This window comes from Gallus gallus, chromosome 7, assembly GCF_016699485.2.
Source record: "Gallus gallus isolate bGalGal1 chromosome 7, bGalGal1.mat.broiler.GRCg7b, whole genome shotgun sequence".
NCBI classification, from domain to species: Eukaryota; Metazoa; Chordata; class Aves; order Galliformes; family Phasianidae; genus Gallus; species Gallus gallus.
The window spans coordinates 31,962,277-31,988,721 of record NC_052538.1 but is presented as its reverse complement, the minus strand read 5'-3'; the positions used below and the strand labels follow the sequence as shown (position 1 = coordinate 31,988,721).

General features: G+C 40.2%; 1 protein-coding gene and 1 long non-coding RNA gene across 8 annotated transcripts in view; one reads left to right on the top strand and one right to left on the bottom strand.

The window, feature by feature from the left end:
- Positions 1–26,445, top strand: part of LRP1B (LDL receptor related protein 1B) — a 581,170-nt gene that overhangs the window by 51,815 nt on the left and 502,910 nt on the right. The gene's annotated exons all lie outside the window — the stretch shown is intronic.
- LOC121111341 lies at positions 1,499–3,592 on the bottom strand. The gene is made up of 2 exons (XR_005861416.1): positions 3,442–3,592; positions 1,499–1,965 (listed from the first exon to the last, which is right to left on the bottom strand). It is a non-coding gene; the product is annotated as an uncharacterized LOC121111341 (long non-coding RNA).

Genomic DNA, 26,445 nt, shown 5'->3' with positions numbered 1-26,445 from the left:
CATTTCCACCAAAAGTGGTTTTGATGCCTGCAAGTAACAAATCTGCTTTCTGCATGCTTTTTTCTATTCCATTTTTTGATAAACTCTTACATCCAAGTAAGGTCTCATTTTTCCCTTTTCTGCTCTCCTTGTTAAACACCAGAGGTGTTTATTTAAGGAGTGCAAGAGGGGTTGGGAGGGGCCGGGAGGGGCCATGGTGGAGCTGCGGGCTCCAAATTGAAAAGACTTCTGAAGTTGGGTGTTATTAAGAGTGCATTTAATCAGAGAAAGTGATAAACAATTTGTTGTAAGACACATAAATACTAGTTGGAAACTAATTTCAGTGGCATAAAAGACAATCAACTCTTGCATATAAAGTAAATGGAAAAAGCACAGACCTCTATGCTATTACTCATGCCGCGCACCGCATTCATTTAGAACAATTACTTTCTTCTGTTGGCCAGAGCAGCCTTTTTGTATCTGCAGAGTAAAGCAAGAGCAGAAAGCTGTCCAGGAAACACAGCAATATGCAAAATCAACCACTAGATTTCTCCTTTTTTTTTGGTCATATTTAATAATCATGAACTGCCTTGTTGCTTAAGAGCCTGACCTTCTCTGTTAGCAAAGCTCACACCTAAAAATCCTGCAAAGTTTCAATTTCTAAATGTCACAAAATATCAAATAGGTGCAGAAGACAGGAAGCAAGTCAATAAATGTTTGTATTCTTCTCTTGATGCTCTTTTTTATTTCATTTTATATGAGGAAAAAAAAAATTAACCCAAAGTTTAATCTCTCCTCTGAAAAAGGAAAGCAAGGAAGCAGAGCCTGGGGTAGCATCAGTTAAAAGTATTGATTACAGCGCTTAGCAATTTATGGAAAAATAAATAAATAAGGCTGAAACGCCTTAAAACTATTTAGGAGAAAGCATACTGTTTCCTATGGTGAGAAGAAGTATAATTAAAAAGCTATCAACAGTCTGGGATTGTCAAAAGTACTTTGTCACCTGAAGCACATTCCTTGTAATTATCTTTTGGGCTTTAAGCTAGATCACCATTAACCTCCAAAGAAGAAGGGTTACTATGCTTTCTGGTGTGAGAAATTGTATCATCATGTAAATTAAACCCTGTTAGGTAGTCAAATTGGATTTGCAAAACGATTGACTATTAAACCTAGTCATGTATATTATCAAATGGCACAAAGCATGACATGCTAAGAGGGAATGAAATAGAAAATATTTTTTTTTTCTATACTTAAAAATGTCAATGTTCTTGTACAAAAAGTACTTTTGGGGGGAAAGGAAACAAGAAGGAAAAGAACAGTATGTGGATGTAGAGACTCTGAGGGCCACAAAGATGCTCAGAGGGCTGGAGCACCTCTCTTATGAAGTCAGGCTGAGGCAGCTGGGGATGTTCAGCCTGGAGAAGAGAAGGCTCTAGGGAGACCTCGTGGTGCCTTCTGATACTTTAGGGGAGCTTATAAGCAGGAGGGGGAACAACTTTTTACACAGTCAAGCTTGTTGTAATGGAGCAGTAGTTAAGTCATCTTTATTGTAACTGAAGGTCTCTCACTGTAACGTGCAATTCTCCGAGTTGGTCAGCACAGGGCTCCCGTTGGAATGTGGTTTCCCAAATTACCTGCTCAAAATGTGCAGCAGTACAGACTGGAAAGAAGTAAGCTTGCTTCATCTCTGCAACTGACTGCAGCTGATTTTGTAGGGCACATCAAAATCTTTTAACCAAGTGCTGAAAAAAATAATAGTAATATCTAGGAAGGAAGAGAGTAGCGTGGCTGAATTTTCTTTTAACTGGAGTCCTGAAAACGTCGTCTTTTGAATTCGAGCAGGACAAATGCCTTTCTGGTCTTCAGGTAGTGGTGAGGGATGGATGTATCAGTTGTGTCTTCTCAGAAATGTGAGTGAAACCCAGGGCTTTGCACATTGCCAGTATGCAGTTCTGTCATTACGGAGCCCACATTTCTCTGTAGTAACTAAACATAAAAACAATTTGCTAGCAATCCTCCAGGCTTTCAGAGAGTTTCTTCATTATTATTATTTTGAAGAAAACTTTATTTCACTTTATATTTTGCCAAATTACTGCACGTTGACAAAGGGCTGTATTCAGTCTTTCTGCTTTCAAGTTGGGCAAAGTGGGTAATTGAGGTTGTGTGCACAATAAACGAGAACATCCATTGGTTCCATATAAACCTTTTAAAAGCCTCTGAATGGTGAGTGAGGCAGGCTAATACGAATTGCAAAAGGACATAATTAATTTGTACATGAAAGAAGATTTTTAGTATGCCATTAGCCTCTGTAACAGCCAAAAATAAAAAGGCAATCATGTATAACCTTGCCAAAAGTATGACAAACTTCTTGTCGTGAAAAAAAAAAAAAGTATTTTAAGCAAATGCCTCATGTTTTTATAAAAAATTATCCTGTTAACTCTTACTTGCTGCCAATGAAATTAGGTTTACAAATGATATTAAATGAGATGCTCATTTCAGAGCAGTCAAAAAAATCAAGAGCATCTACTAAAGCAAGTGGACGTGCTGGCAATGTTGCTATCCAATTAATCCCAAACACGTTTGAATTTTTGGTAAGACAACTCAGTCTTGTTTCCTCAGTGTCCCTAATCCTTTTATATGCCTTATTAATGGAAGTCTCAGGAATAAAATCTTGTGAGGAAGTTATGGGCTTCTGTTCTACCTCCCATACCTTTCAGAAGCTAATTTCTCCCTTCAACTTTTTCATTTAATTGAAGGTTCTTCTCTTTTATACCTCCTCCTTCTCTCTGTGTTCCTTAATCATTTTCAGTACATATGATATACATATTATAGAGCAAATAATCTATTTTTAGAAGCAGCATGTAAATTCTAACAAATTTACTTTTATTATTATTAAGAGGTTTTATTTCTCATTCTAGCTAGCCAAGATTATAAACTGCTCTTGAAGACTCCTGCTAACAATGGAAGTTAAATTACGCTACAGATATTAAAATGACAAGATTGTGAAACTGATAAATTATTTTCTGCATACCGTGAAGAAAATGAATCATAGGATTTGAGTAACCTGATTTAGTCAATAATTCTATAATTCCTACTCAATCATAGCTTACTTTTATCCATCATTGATGGAATACAGTGCATAACTTCCAGTCCTCTCTGAAAGTATCTGACAGTTAAATAATACAGATAGGAGCACTCTTATGAAACAACAGGGAGCTGGTGTCTTGTCAGTGAATGTGAGCAATGATCATTTATGTTGCTAACACTTAAAATATCACAGCAGCCAAAAGAGAGATCCCCGAATCTCACAGCAATAATAGGGATTACAAATAATATTTACTGGAAATGTGGCAGGGAGTATTGCTGGCAAAATACATGTTTTGAATATGTATATAATCTCTTTGCGATTTGCACTGTTTAATATGTATTTATCTGAGAAGAAAAAGTACTATGATAACTTACGGTATAATAAACTGTAGCATGAATGAATTTTTATTTCTTGTCTGCCCACTTGGACTTACTGATTGTCAGCTTGATTTTGTCGTGGGTGCAGCTAGTTTGAAACTCAGTTGAAAATCACTTGGTAGGAGAGAAGGTACAATTTCTCCATCCCTGGGACGTGCCATCCCTGCCTGGAAGTCTCCACACCCTGCATGGTGACTGCAGAACTGAGTCATCACAGAATTATGGAATCACAGAAGGGACCTCAAAGATCAGCCAGTTCCAACCCCCTGCATGGGCTGGTTGCCCCCCATCCGCTCAGGCTGCCCAGGGCCCCCTCCAGCACGGCCTTGAGCATCTCCAGAGCTGGGGCATCCACAGCTTTTCTGGGCAGCAGTGCCAGGGCCTCACCCACCCTGTGAGTAAGAATTTCTGCCTACCATCAAACCTAAATCTCCTGGTACCTTTCTGCATTGAATTCAGAGCACTGAATGCTTTTTAATAATCGTGTTGATACCTATTGGTTATATATGACTGCTCAAATGACTTCCTAAAAAGATCCAGTTCATCTCTGTGTGTTGGGTAGAATCATGATTACCTGTGATACAACTTTAGTCTGGCATATTTTGCTTTATGTATATAAATGTATATATTTGGATTAATTGTAATAGTAATTATGCTGTCCTGGATTTCTCTTACTGTCTTTTCGTCTTTGGTGTTGTGCACCAATAGAAAGTAGGACCGAAGAGAATCCTGTGGTCAGTGCATCTCTAGTTCATGTTTTGCAAGTAATCTGTTTCTTCTGATTATACCCAGGTCTTTTATCTTCCTCTGTGATCATTCTTTGCAACTTCTGACAATTTTCCCCCACTCTACCACATTGTATTTCCCGGTTTTTCCAACCTCCCCCACATTTCTCCTGACTATGTTCCTCTCAGCATGTTCCCTTGATCTTCTGCTCTGTTGTGTTTCAGCTTGGCCAGAACTCCCATTTTCTGACACCTTTCCAGCTGTGGAAGTACCTCTCTTGATGAGGTAGCTGTTGCAAATGATGACAGTTACAACCCCATTAAAGTTTCCTGCTGTACTTTGGCTATCTATAGTGCTAACCCAGGAGGGGACTGAAGGGCAGGGACAGAGATCTGCAACCCAGTGTAACGCTGAAGTCAGCACGGGCTGGGGTTAGACCTCTTGAGTTCCTTCCAACTGAAGTTATTGTGTGGCTCCAAATATAGCCTTATTAAAAAAAAAAAAAAAAAAAGAAAGAAAGAATTTAAAGAGATGCATAAGACTCCCTAAGGATGTATGAACCATCTTCACTTCTTCCCCATCTGGACTTCTGTGCATTGTTTTGTCTTGCAAGGAATCCATGCTTGAAAGCACAGCTGGGGATCAGGCTTCTTTCCAAAAGTGCTAAAGAAATGCCAGGTTCCAATTAATTTAAACAACTTCCTTTTTTTTTTTTTTCTTTCCTTTTTTTTTTTTTTTGACTTCATATCTTTCTGATATAGTGGAAATTAAGAATGACTGCTCCAGTATTGAAAACTAGGAATTACATAGAAAAGTATAATAATAATTCCGGATTTTTCTTGAGTAATTCATTCCAGGCTGCTTAAATTTTCTTGGATTATTTATCTAGAAAAAGTTAGGTGAAGGATTGCATCATTCACACTGTAACTTTTGAGAAGAAATGTGAGAAGGCAAAGAGTCAGACTCACCCTGGCATAATTTGATTGGTTTCAGTGAAGTTTCACTGGGGACTCATTCAGCCTGAGAAGTTGGTAATCATGTAACACAGATGTTAGTGTTTGAAGGCAATGGTCCATAATAACAGAAGGAACAATACTACACCCCAAAGGGCCTATTGAGTGAATGAGATGTTAGGTTTTTACACAAACACGGAATCGATGCTGGTTGCAAGACCTAAGAATGCCTAAGAAAATAGAATGCTTTACTCAATCTTATCATTTTAGATTAAACCTGTTGGTGTCTATTCTAAAGCAATGAGAGGACGTTTTAGCATCATCCCCTGACCGCCTATATAGAAATGGACAGTTTCAATATGCAAATGGCATTTCTGCATCTATAGTCTTAAAAATGTTGCTGTCATCTTCATGTATTACTCCAAATCTTGCAAGATATTTGAATAGGAAGGTTTAAGGTAAGTTCATGAAAGATTTTCATATTTTTATGCAGGGAAATGTGGAATTTGATGAACATTTATGTATTTTGGAAATGAGTTACACAGTTTGTCACCTGGAGGATAGGGGTCAGGGACTTATTAGAAGCAGAGCAGTTATGGTTTGGGCTCTGTGGTTAAATATCAGAATCATTAAATAGCCACAGCATTACAGTCAAAATACTAGAATAAAAATGACAGTTGTGTAAAAGACTGATGAGTGTCTGTGTGCACGTAGGCCTTTTATAATTTAAAATCTGATGCTGACAGCACATGCTGATTCCTTCCCACTGCTGAAAAAGAGATGGGACCTCACAAATCATTTATTTGCCATTAGACAAACATCGAACCCCTTGTAATCCAAACGAGTTCCGGTTCTCTTTATGGTTCCTTCCCTGCAAACCAGGCAGCTCAGCAGCTCTCTCCTTTTGAATTTCCTTCCTTAGGAAGGGAAACTCTCCTAACTTAGGAGAGTTGTAAGGGATAGAGATGATGAACCTCAAAAGAAACTTTGACTTCTCCAATATATCTTTAATTGTCAGTAGAAAGAACTAGGCAGCAACTCAGAGTGTCTGCTATAGTCCCTGTGGCTCTCCTGGTGACTGAATGACGTGCTGCTCTACAGTCTGAGGAAATGTCTTAGTGTGCTTTTTGGTTTCTTAGCAGCTTGGGGTTTTTGCTTGTTTGTTTTTTCAGGATGGCTCTTGAAAGGTTACATGGTTCTCAAAAGCTGTTGGTTTGCTATGTGTGTTTTATTTAGATTAAAAGGCAAAGTACATCCATTCAAGGCTTAGGCGGTTTAGCATAATTAATTGTACAATACAAATAATTTAATTAAATTTAAACATTGTTAAATTAAAGTCCTCAGGAACCACGTTTACTGTTTTTGTGCTGCCAGACATCCAGACTTACACTGTCAGTCTTCTCTAGAGATTTCTGTGGCACATTCAGTTCAAGTAAATGCCAGGGAATGGGAACAGCAAAGAAAACCAACCTACCCAACAAACCCCACTGAGAGCCCCTTTCCCTTATAACAAAGGAGTCAAGTGCTCTTGCTGTAAGAAAACTTGTTCCCTTTAGCAGTTTTGCAGTCATCACATTGACAAGGTTGAAATGATGCTCATCTATCTCTGCCCCTTCAATCGCTCTTCCATTGCCCAGTATCATAGTGCACATTGTAATACTGCACTGCATTTCTCAAGCCTGTCCTACAGAACAGGGATTAAGTATGTCTGCCAGCCCCACGCGGTCTCCAGACAACTATGATTTCTTCATTACTCTTTCCATGATTGGATGTCAATTAGTGACTTAAAAATAAAGTCTTCATCGTGTTAGCAGTCCCTTGGGTTTGTGAGTCTCCAAGCACCCCCAGCCATTCCATCTAATTCATTAGGGTGGTGGAAATGAAGTGGTGCTGTCAGGTTGTGTTGGGGAGAGGCAGCAAATAAGCTCCTGTGGGCTTTGTAGGCTGGGAGGGCTGACCCCCATCCAGTGGGATCGTGGCTGCCAAGGGGCTCCAAGGGACCCACTGCTTTCAGCTCCGCTGCTGTTTTCACCTGCATTATCCAAACCCTGCTACGTATGCCTAACGCTGCAGATTTCTTCTGTAAGCTACCTGAGAGAAAGGTTAAGAATGAAAATATCTGCCAACTCAGGTCTTTTCAAGTGCCTTTTCAAGGCAGAGTCCAGACGAAAGGTTTTGTACTGACAGCTGGTGAAATGTTCACGGAGATGACATCTGCCCATTAAAAATATCCCTCATACTTTTCCTTCTCCTCCGGGATTTCAAGACTGGAAGTCATTTTCAGGAGAGATGTAACCTTAGATCAAGTTATGTAAAAATACATCGCTTCCACCAAGTGAGATAATCACAGTGTGATGGAGGAATATTAAGCAACTGCCTTCTCATGGTGTGCACAGGAATTTTCAGAGTTTTCCTCTAGGTGTCTTCAATTGTTATTTCATATTGTGACACCTGTAATTGTATATAGCAATCTAGATTTTAAAATTCTGACAAGGCTGCTATGGGTTCCACAGCACACATAAATCCATCACAGTGTCGGGGATGGATTTTAAATTGATGGTACCACACCAAGCAGGGAAATAAAAGCACTAGCAGCTCCTATCCTTGTCGTCTAATAGCTGCAAATGATTGTATGAATCATTAGCTCAGAACCTATATTCCTACACATTTAAAACCATTTCTAGATTAATGCCCTTTTCATCTGTGATGCGATATTAGTAGTTGGCTGCAAAGCAAGTAGTTTCTAGTGGTATGCAACAGGAAAGGCAGTTTACAATTCATTTAATTCAGTATTTCTTTGATCCCCATGTGGTAAATGCCAGCAATGGGGCAGTGTGGTGGGTCAGTTCTCCCCAACAGGAGCTGTGTCCTATTGATGAGCTCTGAATGTTCAGCTGCTATTTTCTACCTGTTCACCTGTCAAAATGTGGTGAAATGTGCTTGCTCTGAGTGGGTTTTCATAGCTAGTGTTTACTACTGATGGCATACATAGGGATATGCTTTAAATAGAAAATCAGTAAAACGAAGGCTTTGCATTTGGATATCTTGGAATCACAGAATGTCTTGGGTTGGAAGGGACCTTAAGGATCATCCAGTTACAACCTCTTCCAAGGTCGGAGGTACTGTGCCCAGCTTTGGGAGCTTTGTATGTGTTTCCTTCCAGGTTCCTACTGCAAATAAAGGGTTAGACTGAGCATTTAGAGAAAATCAATGTACCTGCATTACAAACTTTTTCTTCATCTGGACAGAATTGCTTGGTTTCTTCCTTCTATCCTCTATAGGAATTTCCATTTCTCAAGTGGCTGTTCTGGGTCACCTGTGTGGCTTTCTCATCCTGCCATTATCGTGGGCTTGTGGGCAATTGATGGATTGCTGTAAGCTGTATCACGATGGTTTTAAACACAGCTCTCTAAGAGTAATTAATAATTACGTGGAAGGAGCAAAGCAATTTAAGAAGTTACTTTAAAGCAAACGTCTCAACTCCTGTCTTTCATTTGGATGGGTATTTAATATTAATGATGCTGAAAATGTGAAAGAGAATTGGGAAGGCAGGCAGGACAGTGCTGGAATTTCAGCATTTTCCACTTCTCTACCATACTCTGGGTAGAAATCAGGTCTGCTGTCCTTAGCAGCGACTTCTCTGCTCTCTATTGCAGAGCCCAGGAGGTCAGGCTCTTCATTTCACGTACTTAAACAATGATGGCATGATGTCACATCTTTAACACGATGACAGAAAATATCTATGGGTCTGTTGTAACTTAACTGCTTTATAGTGCTGCTGAATGCAGGAGGATCAGAGGTTAGCAACAACAACCTGATGTAAGTACCTGAAGGGCTGGCACTTGAAAGGGATGCACTTTCTGTAATGATGAGTTCTTGGAAACTGTTGCAGTTTTAATACAGTTACTGCTACATTTAATTTGCTTCTTCTTTTGCAGCGGGGAGTAAATGATGTTAAATATATTCTCCCCTGTATCCCAGCTGAGAGATTGACAGCTATTTATACCTTATTTGAAGTGAAAGTTAGTTTCATAACTTTTTTTCCTCTCTTCTCTTCTGCTCTGTTCTAAATCCACAGGCTCTGGTTTACTGTACTAAAATAATAGCAGAGGGCTGTGCATTTTCCAGACATGTCTGTAAATAAAATATGCAGGCATGCCTACATTTTCAAGTAGCAGCCAGCATATAACATTATCATACATTAATAGGTGCAAAAGTCAGATTCTGCTATCGGCATGTTAATGCTGAACTCTTTAAGTAGGGAGACAGATAATTTCATATTTAGATGGTGTTAGCAGACACATTACTCAATCACTGCGGCGCAGACCTTGAACACGCACAGCCTTACATTGATAGCTACCGAATGTACTGCAGAGGTTACCAGAGAGTTATCTCCATCCTTCTATGCCTCTAGTTATTATTATTATTTTTTCTTTCAAAGATCTGGAGGAATAATAATAATAATAATAAAAAGATTTGCAAAAACAAGATTTGTAGGCTATGGCTGTGTAAGCCTGGGCAGGCAGATGAACAGTGCATCTACTGGTGTAGGAGTGCTCCTTCAGTGCGATGTGACCTACATCTTGCTGTAGGAGCAGGGAATGTGCTAAGCCAATGCCATTTGCCCCTGTTCCTGAGGTTTTTGGGTGGTTTTTGATTCTTTTGTAGCAAATCACCAAGGGATCTCCTATGGTTTATTTTAGAATAACTTCAGGAGTGCTGCTGGGATTTCCAGTGTTGGGGATGAGGGCTGCAGCTCTTGCAGGGTCAGCAGAAGGGCTGCACACCTGAGTCAGCCCTGTCTGTCTGCTTGCCTTAATCAATTCCTCAGCACTGTGCTCCAACACGTCATGATAGTCATCAATTCCCCTCTCCAAATAAGCAAGAAAATATTCCAGGAAGGTTTTTCTGTCATTACTGATGTTCGTAATATAGTGAGATTGATGGATTGCTCTAAAATCCTCACTGTGGCAATGGCCTGTTTTGAAATGCATTGGAAAAGAAAGTGGCTTTAGTGCAAAAGTATGCAAGAATATTTAAAGGTTTTTGGTAAAATATGTTAGATGTAGAAGAGACACTAGAATCAGAGAATGGCTTAGGTTGGAGGGTACCTTAAAGATCATTGAGCTCCAACACTCCTGCCTTACAAGGAAGAAGCATGAATTTATACAAGTGTATTAATTACCAGCTGAAAACTTGCTTATGAGCTTATAAAAAGTGACGTTTTTTTCAGGTACATCCCTCTTGTAGTTTAATTTTTGCCATTTGTCATAAGAAATGTTGGCAGCCTTTGGGAATACCTCAGTGGTTCTCTAACATGCAAAAGCCTTTACGGCAGGTAGAAACTAAAGGACCTGTCGGTAAATTCAAAAGAGGAGGCTACTTTGAAGTACACTTTGGAGTATACTTTGAAGTATAGTGAACATCACACATATAGACATTTTTCTGGAAGCAAAATCAGTTTTCATATGGAATGTGTATCTAAAATTGGGAAGGGAACAAAGCTTAAAAATACCGAAGCATAAAAATACATGAATATTTCCATCATGCAATGACAAAGGTAACATTCCCAGATATGATTCAGTTGCCTGTATTAATTAATACATTTCTGGAAGGTGTGTATATAACCGTAAAGACAGGTCTCTATATATTACCCATAAGTGACCACAAGTCTCTGGTTTGTCTTTGTTAACCCATAATGCAGAATGTTTCCTTTTACTCTGGATAAAATAATGACTTTACAAAGATTGGAGGCACAAATACTAAATGCCAGCAAACAACACCCCAAAAACTAATCTGCCACTTTCATCCTGGAAACAGCATTTCACCTAGAAAACCATTTCTTGATCTTGAGCATTTAGCACTCGTTGCTGCTGTGGCACATGGACAACAAGATGAAACTCCCAGGGTCTTGTAAAAGGCCATACAAGGCTATCAGGTCACCCTGTACCCAAATCACAACAATCACAGCAAATCATGCTCCTGAGTCCTATATCAAAAGCTTTAATTTCTGTCTCCAAGATCACATCTGCTCTATGTTATTTTTTCCAAGAAGATAGCAAGCTTCCTTGCAAATCAATTTGCCTATACCAGCTTGTTTGGGAGGCCTGTAAGTTGTCAGAAATCTCCTAAATTCCAATATAAATTTATTCATGAGCAATTTATAGCCCCTCAATCTTGTTTGTCAGCCTTTAAAGTTAAATAATTCTTCTCCCTCCCTGCTGTTTACTTCCAAATGTACCTATAAGGAATGATTGTATCCCTTCTCAGACTTCATTTTGCTAGGCTAAACAGACCAAGCTCTTTCTAATTTCCTACTCCTTTGTCACCCAACTAAGACTTAGCTGTATTTCTCAAACTGAGGTATGCAGAAGGATACACAGTGTTCTGCCTTCTGTGCTGTGAGTGCTTTGGCTGATGGTCAGTCTCTGCTGAACGCTTGCCTTTGTGAGTTATCTATTGCTAAACTGCGCAGCTAAGGGGAATAGATCAGTGTTCACTCACACAGCTTTTTGTACTTTTGTTATAAAGAAATCTACCAGCAAATTAGGTTCAGAAAACTTATTTCTTATTGGAGCCATCTGTTTGATGGCATTGGAGGTTATCTCCTAATTGCTTGGGTTGGACTCAGGCCTCTACCTTCAAACATGCAAAAGCCTTTGGGAAGCCTGGTTTCTCTAACGAGTTTTATTATTGTGTGTTGAAGAAAGTGGCTTCTTCACTGTAAAGATGCAATTTTTAGGTTGAACGTAACTGCTGTAAGACGATTTCAAGCAGGCTTTGATTTACTATAAACAGAATAAAAACTCCTGTACTGTCCTCCCTAATTTCATCACCCATGGCGTAGGGTAAGTTCTTCAGCATGTGCTAAGATCCATAAGCTTCCAGTTTCTCCTATATGCAGCTCATTTGGCAGTTTGGCCTCCTATTTATAGCTCGCCTGGTTCATCACATTAATTTAAATTCAATTTTTTTTTTGCTAATTGGGTGATCAGCCAGCGTTCCCTCTAGTCCTTCTTTTGTTCTCTGGGATTTTTACTGAGTGGAAAGAAACTCATTGTATATGTTGTTCTGGGTGGTGTTTGTGAATGAGTCTTAAAATCTTGGACGTCAAATACAGTGCATTATATATATATATATGAAAGCCAAAAAACCCAGACTGATAAATCTCCTTCTGTGATCTCATTATGTGATCATTAGGTGACCTGCCAGCCAGACAGCCGGCCCTTCAACAGTCTTACTGTTTGCTGTCTGCTCCTGAAAGAGCAAACGGATGAGAGACAGCGCACTCTTTTCCCAGGTCTGCCTGCAATGACCTGCCCAACCTCTCTGCCACCGTAGCTATACATTTGGTAAATTACAGTTATCTGTCCCCTGGCAGGGACTGAAGACCTTGGTTATTAAGAATTATAAAGAGCAGAGAAATATTATGGGCAGTCAGCAGAAGAGCCGAGATGATAACTCATGGTCGCCTTGCTCGGACCTCGGTGCTCTTTTCGTCAGAGTCGAGGGTATAGTGGCTCTGGGAGAAAAAGCATGATATTTCATCAATTTCTGCAGAAGTACATAGCAGAGCTGCAAAAATTCATGGGACTTCTCCAAGATATGTGACAGGTCCATATATAAGTGTCTTCACACCTCCCGCCCCGTCTTTTAACCTCTGGCCCTGCGTCTCCTCGGCTCTGCTGTCCTGGCTGATATGAGTGCTGGCAGCGGGGACTGCTGGAATAAAAGGGCTGTGGATACACACAGGATCACTCATGGGATGGAGATGGCTGAGCAGAAGCAATGTAGAGACGCAGTGTTGTCATATCCAGTGAGTGAGGTTCTTCTTTTGTCCGTTAGAGCTGGGCAGAGGCTTTGGTTGGTATTCACACTGCTACAGATTGAAAAGACTTGTGAAAAGTTACCTACTTTTTTTCCCCAAAAGATAGATTCTGCTTTGCAACACATAAAATCTGAGCCCTTATCATTCCTTATTGGGCTGATACATGCCAATTAATGCCCATATCAGTGCAAGGTCACAGGAGGTTGTGCCCCCAGACTGCTCTGTGTGAATGACAGCATCACTTCCAGCAACAGACCAATGTTCCCCTGTTCCCTGGTTTGGACCCTCCTGTTGTGGCCAGTGGCCGCTCCTGTGTCTCCTCCTGCACTTTCTGCTCCATACTCAACACTGGTGCAAGAATGCTCATAATTTCAGCAGCTTGCAGCTCTTGTCCTGAATGATTAGAAAGCAGCCAATTGATTGTAATACCTTTGTAGTAGATCTCATGAGGAAATTGAATCAGCTCTTGATTATGAAATTCCTCCCTTTAAACTACCCTTATTCACAATTCACCAGCTGAGCAAAAGATGCCGCTGAGATTGCTTTTGGAAACAGTAGGTATCTGGTTTTGTTAAGTTAGTCACTGAGCACAGACCTCAAAATTCCCTGAGCTAGACATTTGAGGAGCGTGAACCCCATATATATATATATATATATATATATGTATATATATGCAAGGTAATAAAGCTAGCTTGGGGGAATGCACACCTAGAAACCACTGGTGGGTTTTGCAGTTTGGAAATTTTTGCCTGTGCACCAAAGGAGTAGTTCTGCTCTCAGACTGGGCCCAGTGACCTTGCATGTAATTGCAGTAGATGACAATCTGCTCTCCCCATCCCTCATCAGTGTGGTTGTGCTTCTTCCTCATGAGCACTTGCTTCTCCACAGTATGCAGCAAACTTGATGTCTGAAGACATTAGAAGCCATCCCTTTTGCTGTAAGTGCAAGTTGGAGAGGTGTTAGGGAAACGTGCAGGAGTTGCTTGAGCAAAGGCAATTAGAATGCAGGAACCAAGACTTGATGGTGAGAGATGAGAGTCACATCTTCCCATCCTACCTGAAAATATTTCCAAGCTGGATTCTATTGCTGGTGGTTCTCTTTTCTTCAGCGCTTCTAATGTGTGCAGGATAAGAGAATGGCTGTTATATGTAAAGGTTATTTTAGTTCTTTAAAAACAGTGAAATGTAGATTTCTTTTTTTTCACCTAGATGATAATTGCAGTCTCTCGCAAAAGGCAGGCTGGAATCAAGCACAGATGCTTGTAGATAAATGCACGATTTGTATGTCTGAAGGCTGCATTGTGGAGCTGTGATTGGAGAAAATCTACAAAAAGGCATATATGTGTTAAGTGCTGAAGCCTTCAGTCAGAAAGCAGCCTTTGGAAATACTTTTTTGAAAGGGCATATCGACAGACTGAGGTTTAAGCATAGTTGCATTGATTACGTAGAATTATGGTCTCCTTTGGACTAAACTGTGCTGCTATTAGATGGATTTTTAGACAAGTGTTATGCGAGTCTCAAAGAACGACAACCACTACACTAGAGCAGTTAGGGCTTTTTTCCTATGATTATTGGCAGCTTCTCCTGAATATTGAAAGAAACATGCATTTTCCACTTAAAACATCATGGATAAAAGACTCCAGGTAGCAAGGGCTGGTGTGCCTGTAAAAACACATCTTGATAGCAGGGGAAAATGGGATCACCAAATAAAAACTATTCATCTTTAAAGGTTCCCATACTACCCATATGCTGTCGTTATCTCTCTTTTGCTACCACCTATGTCTTCAGTCGTACATCACTGCCAGCAAGGCTTAGCCAATTTGTCTTAAAGCAATTCTCCGCTTCTTTCTATGCTGCTCTATAGAGCTGCTGTAACAATTAGACCTTCACACGTAGGTCCTTTCCTCACACTTACCTCTCATGCGGTTTTACAGCCCTCCCCATAATAGCTATGCATTCGCACACTGTAGCTGCTGGCTGTGGTGCTGATTATCATCATTTCACTGTCACTGCGTGCTGCTTTAACCTTTTGTTGGACCCGGCTGCTGCCTCTGTTCTGTTTTGGTTGGGCAGTGGTTGTTGTGAGGACCCTCTGTCTGGGATCACTGTATAGCAGTTAGCATTTTCAAGTCCCGATTTCAAACCACGGCTTTTAATTGTCACTGCAAAACAAATGCATTGACCAGGTCAGGCCAGCTTTTATAAAAAATGTAAGCTACCTTTTGACTGTCTTCCTCTGTGCCAATGCCCTTCACTCACAGAGAATAAGGCTATCTATTTTCATGCCCTTTGATTGCCCTCCATGCTTTTTCCCACTCCTTTCTCCCATTGAGGTTATTGCTGCTTATTTCTGGGGCCATGCATCATGCAATGGTGGGCATGAGATGTGGGGCAGATTCCATGCATCTCAGGAGACTCAAGTTGCCCAAGGAGGTTGTGAAGGCCCCGTCCCTGGATGCATTCAAGGCCAGGCTGGATGTGGCTCTGGGCAGCCTGGTCTGGTGGTTGGAGACCCTGCACATAGCAGGGGGGTTGAAACTAGATGATCGTTGTGGTCCTTTTCAACCCAGGCCATTCTATGATTCTATGACTCATTGGTATCACTTTGGGGTCCTCAGCCCAGCACCTCCCCATCTTTGTGAAGTTCTATGGAGAAGTCTTGGGCAGGCACAGCTGTGCTGATGGATGGTCCTTGAGGCAGCAATAATGGGTAAAGGTTCCTTTTTCTTTGTGCATCTGTGAGTGCCTAGTACATGTTTTCCCCAAGGTTTTGAAGAATACTTTGCAGGCTACCATAATTTAAAAGCTTATATGAAATGGCTGATGAGTTTAAAAACTGATAGCATTGTCTCGTGTAATTTCTTTGTGCTTGTTAATGATCCCTCATCTCCTTCTGTTCATAATAGGGGTGTAGAACCATAGTGAAAGTTGAGATACATAGAAAGGCTTTGACAAAAGCCAGTCTTCCGTGAAATAGAAACTCAACTTTAAGGAAAAATGACCCGCTAATAAATTACATTTCAAAATGTGTCTTCAAATAACGCATGGCGTCTGATTTACATAAAAACATGTCTGGGAGCCCTTAAGCTCCAGTTGCCCTGCTGCAAGCCAGGTTTTCGTTCAGCAAAGCCAAAGAACTGTCCCTGCTCCTGCACTCACGATGGAAAACAGATCATTGTGTATATCCACAGTTCTGCTGGCATCTAATAGCACCAGGTTCCCTGATTGTGCTGTGTGGGGGCAGGATGTTTTCAGAGAGGGAAAGGACAGCAGTTTAAACTAGGAAATTCAGATGGAACCTCAAGTAAATGAGTATTGGTGATTTTTAATCTTTCTTTAACTAACATCTCCTCAAAGCAGTCTCATGAGAAAAGCAGGAAAAAAAAAAGGAGCATATAGTAGCAACTTACAGGCTTCCTCTAAGGTTAATTAATTGCAGCTAATTGGGAAGTACTATAGCAGTAAGCAGTAGCTTTGAATTTGATAGTGGTGGAGAAAAAGAAACAAGGAAAAACCCATATGGAACAATCCTGATCTTGCAGATGTGTTTTTTCCTCCCCTCTGTGTAGGTTTGGTTTGCAAACCTAACTCACACAATTTACAAATATAATTACAGTGGAGAATTAATTTAGTGGCTGTGCAGTATGGTGGAAAGAATAAAATGTTTTCATTAGGAAAGCTGAGACCAGCAAATCATCTGTGCCCATGTGTTTCACCAAATTTTAAAGAAATTTGTCCCCTAATTTCAGTTCCTTTCTTTTGAGATTGAAATCAGCAGTAAACCAGCAAATCTATTTAGATTAAAATCGGTAGTAAAACCCACGGCCGTCCCTTTTTTTTTTTTTTTTTTTTTTTTTTCCTTTTTTTTTTTCCTTTTTTTCCTTTAGAAGGAGAATTTCCTTGGAAAATGAGGTGCTGTTTGGGTCCCTCCCCAAGCGAAGTGTGCATGTTGAGTCAGCAGGAGGACTGGAGCTGCAGCACTGCTTGGCATCACAGTTGCACAGTGCAGCCCCTCAGCCTACCTTGGCCCCAAACAAGTCTCACCATGCTGAGGAATTCATTTCTCTCGCTTTCTCATCTGCTGAAGTAATAGGGTCAGACCAGCAGGGAAAGCTAAAATTGCCTTCAAGTTTTCCAACTCCCCGTGAAGGCTGCTGTCTGTATATGATGTGGTTACAGTTCCCAAACTGATGGATTTATTTTACTGCTGTAGTTCTGAGTGCATGGAGCAAGGTTGCACAGGAGAAAAGTTTACTAATGAAGATACCTAGAAAACCTGAAGCTAAAATAAGAGGATGTAGGCACGTTTGGAGATGAAGTATAGCCAATAATATTTGTTCGTAACAGACTCATACTCTCATAATAACGGATCCCTTGAGCCACCTCAAAGTCTTATTTCAAAATTTATTATGCTATTTAGCATATACAAGGTTAAGAAAATGGGTACCATAGCCAGATGGCTGGGGAATTGTATCATCCTCCTGCTCTCTTCCCTAGTGCCAATAAATTTGGTGGCCAAGGCAGGGCACCAGATGCAGGATGATGCCAGTGGTGGCACGGACTGCTTGCTCCCTGCAGACCTGTGGGATCTCTGCTCTGAGGACAAGCTCTAGGGATATGGGCTCAAGCACAGCCCAAGTGGCTGAAGGAAGAGGAGAGCACTGCATAGATAGGAGCCAAGGAAATGCTGCTTCATCCATCCATTAAAGGGGAGAAATATTACCAGTGTCATGAGGTTGTTAGGAAATGAATTAGATAAAGAAAAAAAGTCATATTCAATTAAATTGTGCCCGTCTTCTCTTCTGGACAATGTGACAGTGAGGCTATGCTTCACAGTTTGTAGATTTGTATAGAAATTGGTGCTAATAGTTCAATTTTGTGTAATTATCATGCTAGTAACACTGAAAATGAAGAATCTGGGTTGAGGGAGGAGGAGACAATGTTTCTATGAATAGTTAATATTCAGAGACAGATGGGGTGAAATTATATTTAGAGATTAAACTGACAGCAAAGAACCTCTGAGATCTAATGCCATCTCTGACCCGGTGCCCCTGTCCATCACGAGGTGTCAGGAAGGCTCTCCGGGTTCAGGGTATTCTTTTTGATATCTTGTACATGAAGATAATACCTTGCTATCTCAGTGGGGCTTTGTGACAGTTCACGTCTATGTAACCCTTTGAAGCAGAGCTTGTAAAGTGCTAAGCATTATTAAGATGAGATGAGGAGAATCTCTTATCTGCAGCATCAGGTTCTTCAGGGATGGGGAAGGAGGCAGTGAGCTATTATCCACAGTGCTCCTCTTGAGCCGAAGTTTGATCAGCCTTAGTATGATTCAACAAAACCCTGTTCAGCTGTGGACAAATGGACATCTCTATTGTAAGTGGTGAAATGGAAAGCTGGATAAAAGGCGAAATCGCCCGACACTGCCTTTGATTATAATCTATCTATGCCTCAAAGGAGAACATAATAATACAAACATATTAGCGGGAATAAATTTTGCCAAAAAAACCTCATCCTGCTGTTCTGCCTGCACCAAGCCATCAGAAACGTACACAGGCAGTTGTTGTTTGGTTGTTGTCAGCACGGAGGGGTGTTGCTGTGCCAGTTATGGGCTGCCAGGCAGCACGCTGAGGGTCTGCATTCTCGTGATGCCATCCCAATGTTATGGAGCTGTCCATGGACATGCTCTAACATTCAAAGTTTGAGCTTTACTCTTTCAGCATTCTGAGCTTTCTGGACATTGTTTCAAGGTCACACATCACTATCTCCTCTGTTGTCAATCAAACTGAAGCATCTCTCCTCACTCCTTCTGTTTGGCGCTCCTCCAGCACCCCCACGCATAGGATTGGCCTTTGCAGTCCTGATGTCTTTTACTTAAAGGATACATTGGTTTAGAAAGCTAATAAGACTGTGAATTCTTCTGATTCGCAGATCTTTGATGGATTATGATGTTTTCCTTTTTAGAAAGGGTTTTCTTTAAGCAAAAGGCTGGGGAATAAATGCAGATTCATAAACTGTTATTCACTTGTTTTCCTTGTGGATCTGGAGCAATTTTCTGTTAATTCATCACACTTGATGAATATTAACACAGAAGTAGTGGCTGCCCATTGCCACAGTGCCTCTTGCATTATCTGTTGTCACCAATGCCTTCATTACTTAATAAAAATAACTTAATAAAAGATATCCATTTGCGAGAGGACCTGAAATTGTATCATTACTTCTTATCTTAAATAATCATACATACTTCAAAGAGTGAGTGTGCTGATTGGAACTGAGGTTTTAGAGTATCCGTACTCCCTGAAGGAAATATTTCAGCTTATTTTCATTAATAATAAACTATAACATACTGGTTCTAGAAGGTTAACAAGAGCACAACAAGCATAATATTCCCAGAATTTAAAGCTTTGGGTGACCATGGAACAATGTGTTTGTATTCTTTGCTTGTTTTAATCTGCTGTGGCCTCAGCATGGGTTGGGAAAGGTTATAAATACTGTCCCAGTTCTCTGTCATTCTTAAAAAAGATGTTTTTCCATTTAACTAATGATGGACTTGTGCACATGTTCACATGTGAATTGCTTTTTCTTGTATGGGCTTTTAAGTATTAGAGAAACATCAATCTCTGTGAAAGAAGACATGTCTGTATCTTCTACCATCACAGTATTCCAGGACCACTAATTGCATACATCAGCCTTTGCCATAAAGCCTTGTGACCTGCTCCACGTTCACTAAGTAATCCTTTCAGGTTAGATAGAGTGCTCCTCGCTATTGATGCATTGTTTTTTTCAATAGGCACTTTGGAAATTTCAACAAACTATGCAGAACTGCATACCATAGAAGCTCTTAAAAGTCAGATTTTGCCAACCACAGGCTTGTCAGAGGTAGGTATTTAAGTCTAATGACAGAAGAGTAATGGTATCCCGAATCTCCCAGTGCTTTTTATTAATTGCTTGCAAATGCTGACTGCTGGCAACCTTTCCACAGTCAAAGCGTAATGGACTTGAGAGGTCAAACTTGCATTCCTGCGATGTAGCAATTTTTCACAATGCAGTCAGAATAATTGTGGAGGACACTGATGTACCTCTGCCTGCCCTGAGAGGTTTGGGAGGTCTGCGGGAAGAGCAGCCTTCATCCAAGAGGATGAGGAGCAAGATGGCCAGGGTTGGTGAGGCTGCTAATGCACCCCAGGTCAAGGGATGGTTTTCTCCAGCCACCAGCTCACATCTGAGCTGCGAAACTCAGACCTGGGCAAGGACATAACAGCCTTGACAGTCCTGAGGAGGTTTTTGGGTTTGAACTCTGAGGATTCAAAGTTCAGATGAGGAAGAAAACTAGGATGGTACTTACTGCAACTGGGTAAAACTGGATCCTGGAGTTACAGTGTCGGCTTGCTATTGGAAACCGAACACTAATGCTTATTTTCATACAACTACTTCAGAAGTTCCAGTTGATAAAGCAAATATACTCCACCTCTTACATTTTAGAGTGGAAATAGTGTTTCTATAAAGAAAAATGTTATGTTATTAAAATAAGGTCTGTCTTACATTTATACAAATACAAGTTCCTTCAAATGATGGATGATCACATCTAAAAAAGAGCAATCAATAAACACTGTTTCTGATTTAATAGTAATATAAAATAATTGTATTAAATGTATTAATAGAACTTACCTAGACAGATATGGACATTTAAATTAGTTCTTGCCACATTTTCATATGAATTCTGCAGAGGTGCATGGAAAAAAAAAAGAAAGGCCCAATATCCCATTGCTTCTGTTTGGCTATTAAAGTAATTTGTCTCAATTTACCAACACAGTCATAGGTGATATTCATTCAAAATATATCAGTTCAGAACCAGAGCAGTTAAAAAAACAGAGCAGGTGAATGGAGTTAAACTGGTAGCCTGTAGCTATTCCAAATACATTGTCTGCCTTTTTCAGAACAAAAAGGAAAGGATGCATTAAAGACAGGAAAACATTGGTTTTCTGCTCTAATGGATTAAAAATTGCTGGGAACACAAAGAGGGGGGAAAGAGCATGCCAAGTCTGTGGGAAAGCAATGGTTTGGCTTTACCTTGCCTCTTCTTCATGAAATAGTTTCCAAATTTTCATCAGTTTTCATTATGGTAAGCTTGTTTTGTACATCACTGCTTTAATTCCCTCTTGCTGTTTAATTTTGCCTTGAAATGAACGTTGTCCCACCTATATAAACAAAAGAAATGAGCAGAACTGAAAAGGATATGCAAGGTATGAAAAGGTAATGTACCTCCTTTGCCTTCCTTTCTCTCAGCTCAAAGTGTTTTTATTTCTTGTTTGTAGAAGAATGTGTTCAGGTTTTTGCATATGAAGCCTCAGGAGTTTTTAAGAACTGCTAATGGGCAAGTTAAAAATAAAACAGCAACCATTAAGACTTAAGGGAGTATTCTGTTTGCAAAACTTGTTTCCGGCATCTCACTGTATTCACTGGGAAGCTTAGGATATGGTTTGGACATAGTGAGTGCATTTATTCCAGAAACCTGGTATTTACTCATTGCCCTGTGCTGTGGAAGTGGTAATGAATGAGCAATCATAACTTCACATTCAAAGACATGGGGAGAAGTATCAGAAACAATCAGCTTCAAGAAACAAAACACCCATTTTCTTGCACATGCCCATAGTGTGGGGAAAAAAAAAAGTAACTGCATTTCATTCTGTTAAAATCCCACTTTCCCCCATGAGCACAATGCTGTCTGAGCCTGTGGCATGAAACGTTCTATAGGGGACCTTGAAGTGCCCTGCAGAAGGTGGCAGAAGATGCCATGGTAGCTCCTGCAGAGCTTGCCAAGATGGATTGGCACAGACCTGAGCATCTCACCTTGTCCCAGGTACCCCACCCTTAAATAATCGGAGTGTGCCCAAGGCTGACCTGAAATTCTAACTGTCCCCATAAATAGCAGAAACATGTCACAATAATTATTTTTCTAAATACTGGGGAGGTTTGTTTTTCCCAAAACACATAAAAAAATTCAGAAAATGTGTAATCTAGTTTCCTTTATGACAGTAAATGAGCTCATGTTCAAATTAACTTTGAGAAGATCTGACTGGCTGTTCCTAGAATATCTCCTATTTTACCTCAAATACATACATGAATGCAAGAATGAATTGTCCTTCCATTTTTATTTAGATAGAAACCAGGTAGGTTTCCATATTAGACAGTGAAGTTATAATGCTAGCAGAGCAATGGAGATAAGCTCATTCAACCCAACTAAAGTATTGTCATTTTCAATAACTTCTCTTACTCTGCACGAAGAAAATTATGTTGAAGTCTCAGAAAAATTAAGCAAAATTACAGTTGCATAATGAAGCTAAGCTCTTTATGGCTGGTAATAGAGGAACAGGAATTTAGAGTTTAGTAAAATCACGGTGGCTCAGAAATGTTGTGACAGAAAGAGGGCAATGCAGATACAATAACAGAACTTTCCATTCCATGACTTCATATTTCCTGTGAGCAGCTTGCAAGTTCTGGCACAATCTGCAGTAGCAAACATATCTATTTTTCAGTTTGCAATTATCAGAAAGATCAACGGTTCCTATTTTTATAGATTTTGTTGGAGGAATTTGGCCAAGTTGTTCAGAAGCTGATGCCCAAGTGTTTTTATAAATCGTATGCACATATGCACATCTAGTCCTGGGCAGCCTTTGCTCAGCAAGCAGCCTCATCCAAATTCTGACTGATGAGAAGACCCTCTCCAGTAAGAAAGACCAGTTTAACGCAGCATGCAGCAACACCATTGCTAGTTCTGAGCTCCTCCACAAGCCATGGGGAGCTCCACCTTGGCCATCATGTGAGCAACCCATGCTGAAACCCAGATACAGAAACAAATGCTGAGATTTGTGCGGTGATTTCATCCTTTCTGATTCCAAATGGAACTGGGCGGCCTAAATGGAGAGAGTAATGCTGGGCAATGAGATGTATGTAAGTTTGATACTGGAAAAGAACTGTGGGCTGTGAGTTTGCCCTTCGCACAATGCTGAAAGACAATGGGGTGTGTGCTGAGTTATCTGCGTGTAGCAGCTCTTTCATATACAAAGGGGAAAATGAAAACAGATGAAAACATCCTTCAAAGATGATATTTCTTCTTCAACATCATTGGCTGCATGATGCAAAAGAGGGCTTCTAAGATACGTTCACGGAGAACAGCAAAAGCTTTGACACCAAACTTACATAGGCTATGCTGATTTTAATGCTGCAAGCATAAAGGAAGCCATGTACTTTTATTGTTCTCTATTTTATTTTAAATTAGAGATTACTTTTATGAATAAGCAAAACAGATGCATGGGAAAAGGTGTCTTGTAATGAATGCAGAAGTCTCTGTTATACATAACTTAGAAGAGCATTTGAAATGCTCTTTGGCTTTCCCTTTGCGTATTCTGGGCTCCTCAATGCCAGGCATTTTTGTACTCACAAACCAAAGCAAACTCTTCTGTATTGCCTTGTTTCCTTGGAATGTAAGAGACAAGCAGTGTGATTGAAGGTTTTATATTTCTTACTTTTCCCTTAGCCTGTTCCTAGATGAAGCATGTTTTTAACAGTCTGGAGAATGCTTGGATTTGCATTAGATATGATCAGTCCCCATCCCGTGTGCTGGGTCTGCATCCACTCCATCCATCCCTGTCCTTTTTTCTATGAGCATTACAGAGATGACCTAGAAACTGTCTTATCCTCCCTTCAAGCAGAGGGAACAATCAGTTACCATGAGCATAAAGAGCACAGATGGTTCAGTTCTTAACAACTTGAGAACTTTTATTTTTGATTTCATTTGGGCTAATGACAAAAAAGACAATTAACCTTTCATCATGAAAAGCTTTTCCCTAAATAGCTGTAGCACAGATAAAGTTCAGAATGAGTAGGAAGAGGAAATCTGCTTCACCTTTTTTGGGCCAAAAAAACACTTGTATTCTTTCTAGTTCCTGATTTAGTGATTCGCAACCCTGCACATGTCAGTGGGTTGGATCAGGATGGGCTTTGAGGTCCCTTCCAACCCAAGTCATTGTATCCTTCTGTGAATGCCATTGCAGTCAATGCCTGCATTTTTTCATGTGCTGCAGCCTTTAGATGGGCATAACTTTTGGGAATGTGCTGTGGGATTTTTTGCAAGGCATGGTGTGTTTCACATTACCCTGCCCTGACCAGAACACTGAAGTATCATAATGCTGGTTGTCATTTCTCTTTGATTTACTTCTTTGTGTTGGTTCAAACAATATTTGCTGCTTCTCAAAAACAAGCTTCTCATAGGAAACCTAAAACTCTGCTTTGAATTTCTGCTGAGTGTAAAGTAATATTGGCAACAAATCAGCCTGGGGCTGGCAATACAATCTCTGCCCTATTCCTCCCCGTGATTCCTCTTTCTCCTTACCTCTGTCTGATCTCTGGCTGCAGCTGCTCCCAAGGATCTGCTTTGGAGGGTTAATTGTGGGCTGAGCTCAGCCTCTGTCTGCTACTTAAACAAAGGTACCAGAAGTACATCAGTGGGAAAAAGTAGGAATGCTGATATAAATACCAATGCCATCCAAATATGACAATATATTTAGGAAATAGATTACTTGAGAGCAGAAGATGGTTAAGCCCTGCATTATGCAGATAAGAACTGCTGCTTGCACTGAGCCCGCCTCAAAACATGTGAATTGGGAGAAAGTTTTGTCTAATGGGGAAAAAAGCTGAAGCAATCAGTGCTGCAAAGTGCTGACTGGAAGAATAAACATTAAAGAGAGAAACCAGACCAGAAGGCAAAAGCAATCAGATTTGTAAAAGAGAGCAGATTCTGATTTTATCTTATGGAAATAAATGCAATAAAAGCTTTCTAACTGGAGTTGTATAGAGTTGCAATTTTTTTTATGCAATAGGAAAGAAATTGATGCCAGTGGTTGTTTTAATATTTTATGGAAATGCTTCAGCAAATAAATTGAAGTGTTATTTTATTTGCAAACAGAAGGTAAATGGGAGAAGTGAAGCTTTTTTTTTTTTTCAAATATATTTTTTCTATTAGATGACTTCACGCTATGGCTGCATAGTATTTGCAGATTGTTTTTTTCAGATGCCATTCTTAAATAGTATAACATGCTGTGCTTGTCACTGAAAATCCAGGGCTGGAAGTGGTCCAGGCCAAAAGCCCCTCTCCCTTTTACCTTTCTGCTGGGTTCCATAGCTTCCCAAACCTGTCCCAGCAGTCACCAAGAGGAGCCATGCCCATAGTGGGGCTATCAGTCTGAGTAATGGCCGCATCCTGTCCTGATGTTGCTAACACAAAGCCCGTGGAATAATAAAAGTGATGGTGAAACAGCACGTGCAGACATATATAGCTTTTCCTTTGAGAAGTGAGGGAGCCAGAGCAATGCATTACAGCAGTCATTTCCTCTTATCTGATAGGGGAGGGGGAAATTAACCCAACTAAAAATAGTCAGGGCATTTTGCCCTATGGTCTCTCTTCATCCTATGGATCAATATGTCCTGAGCTTGCATCCCATACATAAATAGCTTTCATGGGCCAGATGACCTTGCTGAGGAATAGATGGATCCTTAATCAACAGACCTGTGGTACAGTAGTGTGAAGAGGGTGGAGGCCAATGTAGTTTATAAATAACTGAATTCAATTAAATTCAAACCAAGATAAATCAGAAAATACTCTCCTAAAACCCCAGCTAAGACCTAATGGTGATGGAGAACATCTTGGTGTCACAGGAAAACCTTGATGATATTAGCAGCATTTTACCACAATTGAGCAGTTCTCCTATTCAGTGATTATTGTCTTTTTGTCAAGGGGAGCAGTAGAAATATCTCTTTCCTAATTTGCTTCTGGCTGCAGCCTCATATATCTGTAATATGAAATATGAAATGCCTTTGTTATTTTAATGGGGAAGGAAGGTTTGCACAGTTTTTAGCCTTAAAGTAAGTAATAATTGAGGACATGGCTTTCTTTTTGGACAGTTGCAGTTCCTTCATCAGTAAAGTACCGGGCACAGTGTGCCAAATGAGTCATCAGAGGAACATTGAGACTTACCTGCGTGATTTTGTACTTTGATCGTTTGGTCATATGCTAGGAGAATTGTATTTATTTCTAATGATAAAAAGAAGAGGGATATTTATTTAGGGATTATGTTTCTAAAATGCACACTGCATCCTAAATTAATATGAATAATGACCATTACATTATTTGTACTATTACTTTTTAAGCATGTTTCTTCATATCTTGGAAAACATTTCATCAATACCTTAATTCCAGAAGCTCGTGAGAATGGTAATGATGTGCACAATGTGCAGTGTGCATATCCTGCAGGAAAAAAAGGCTTTGTGCATTTTTCCTTCCTTTGCAGTAGGGCACCAAGGTGACACAGCCAGCACTGAGGCAAGTAAAAGCATTTAGAGTGGAGAAGGCTTGAGTGCAATAAATACAGAAACTATGCTGCAAGTAATTTCAGGCAAGCTCAGTTCGAAATTGTATCTTGATTATGACAGGACTGCT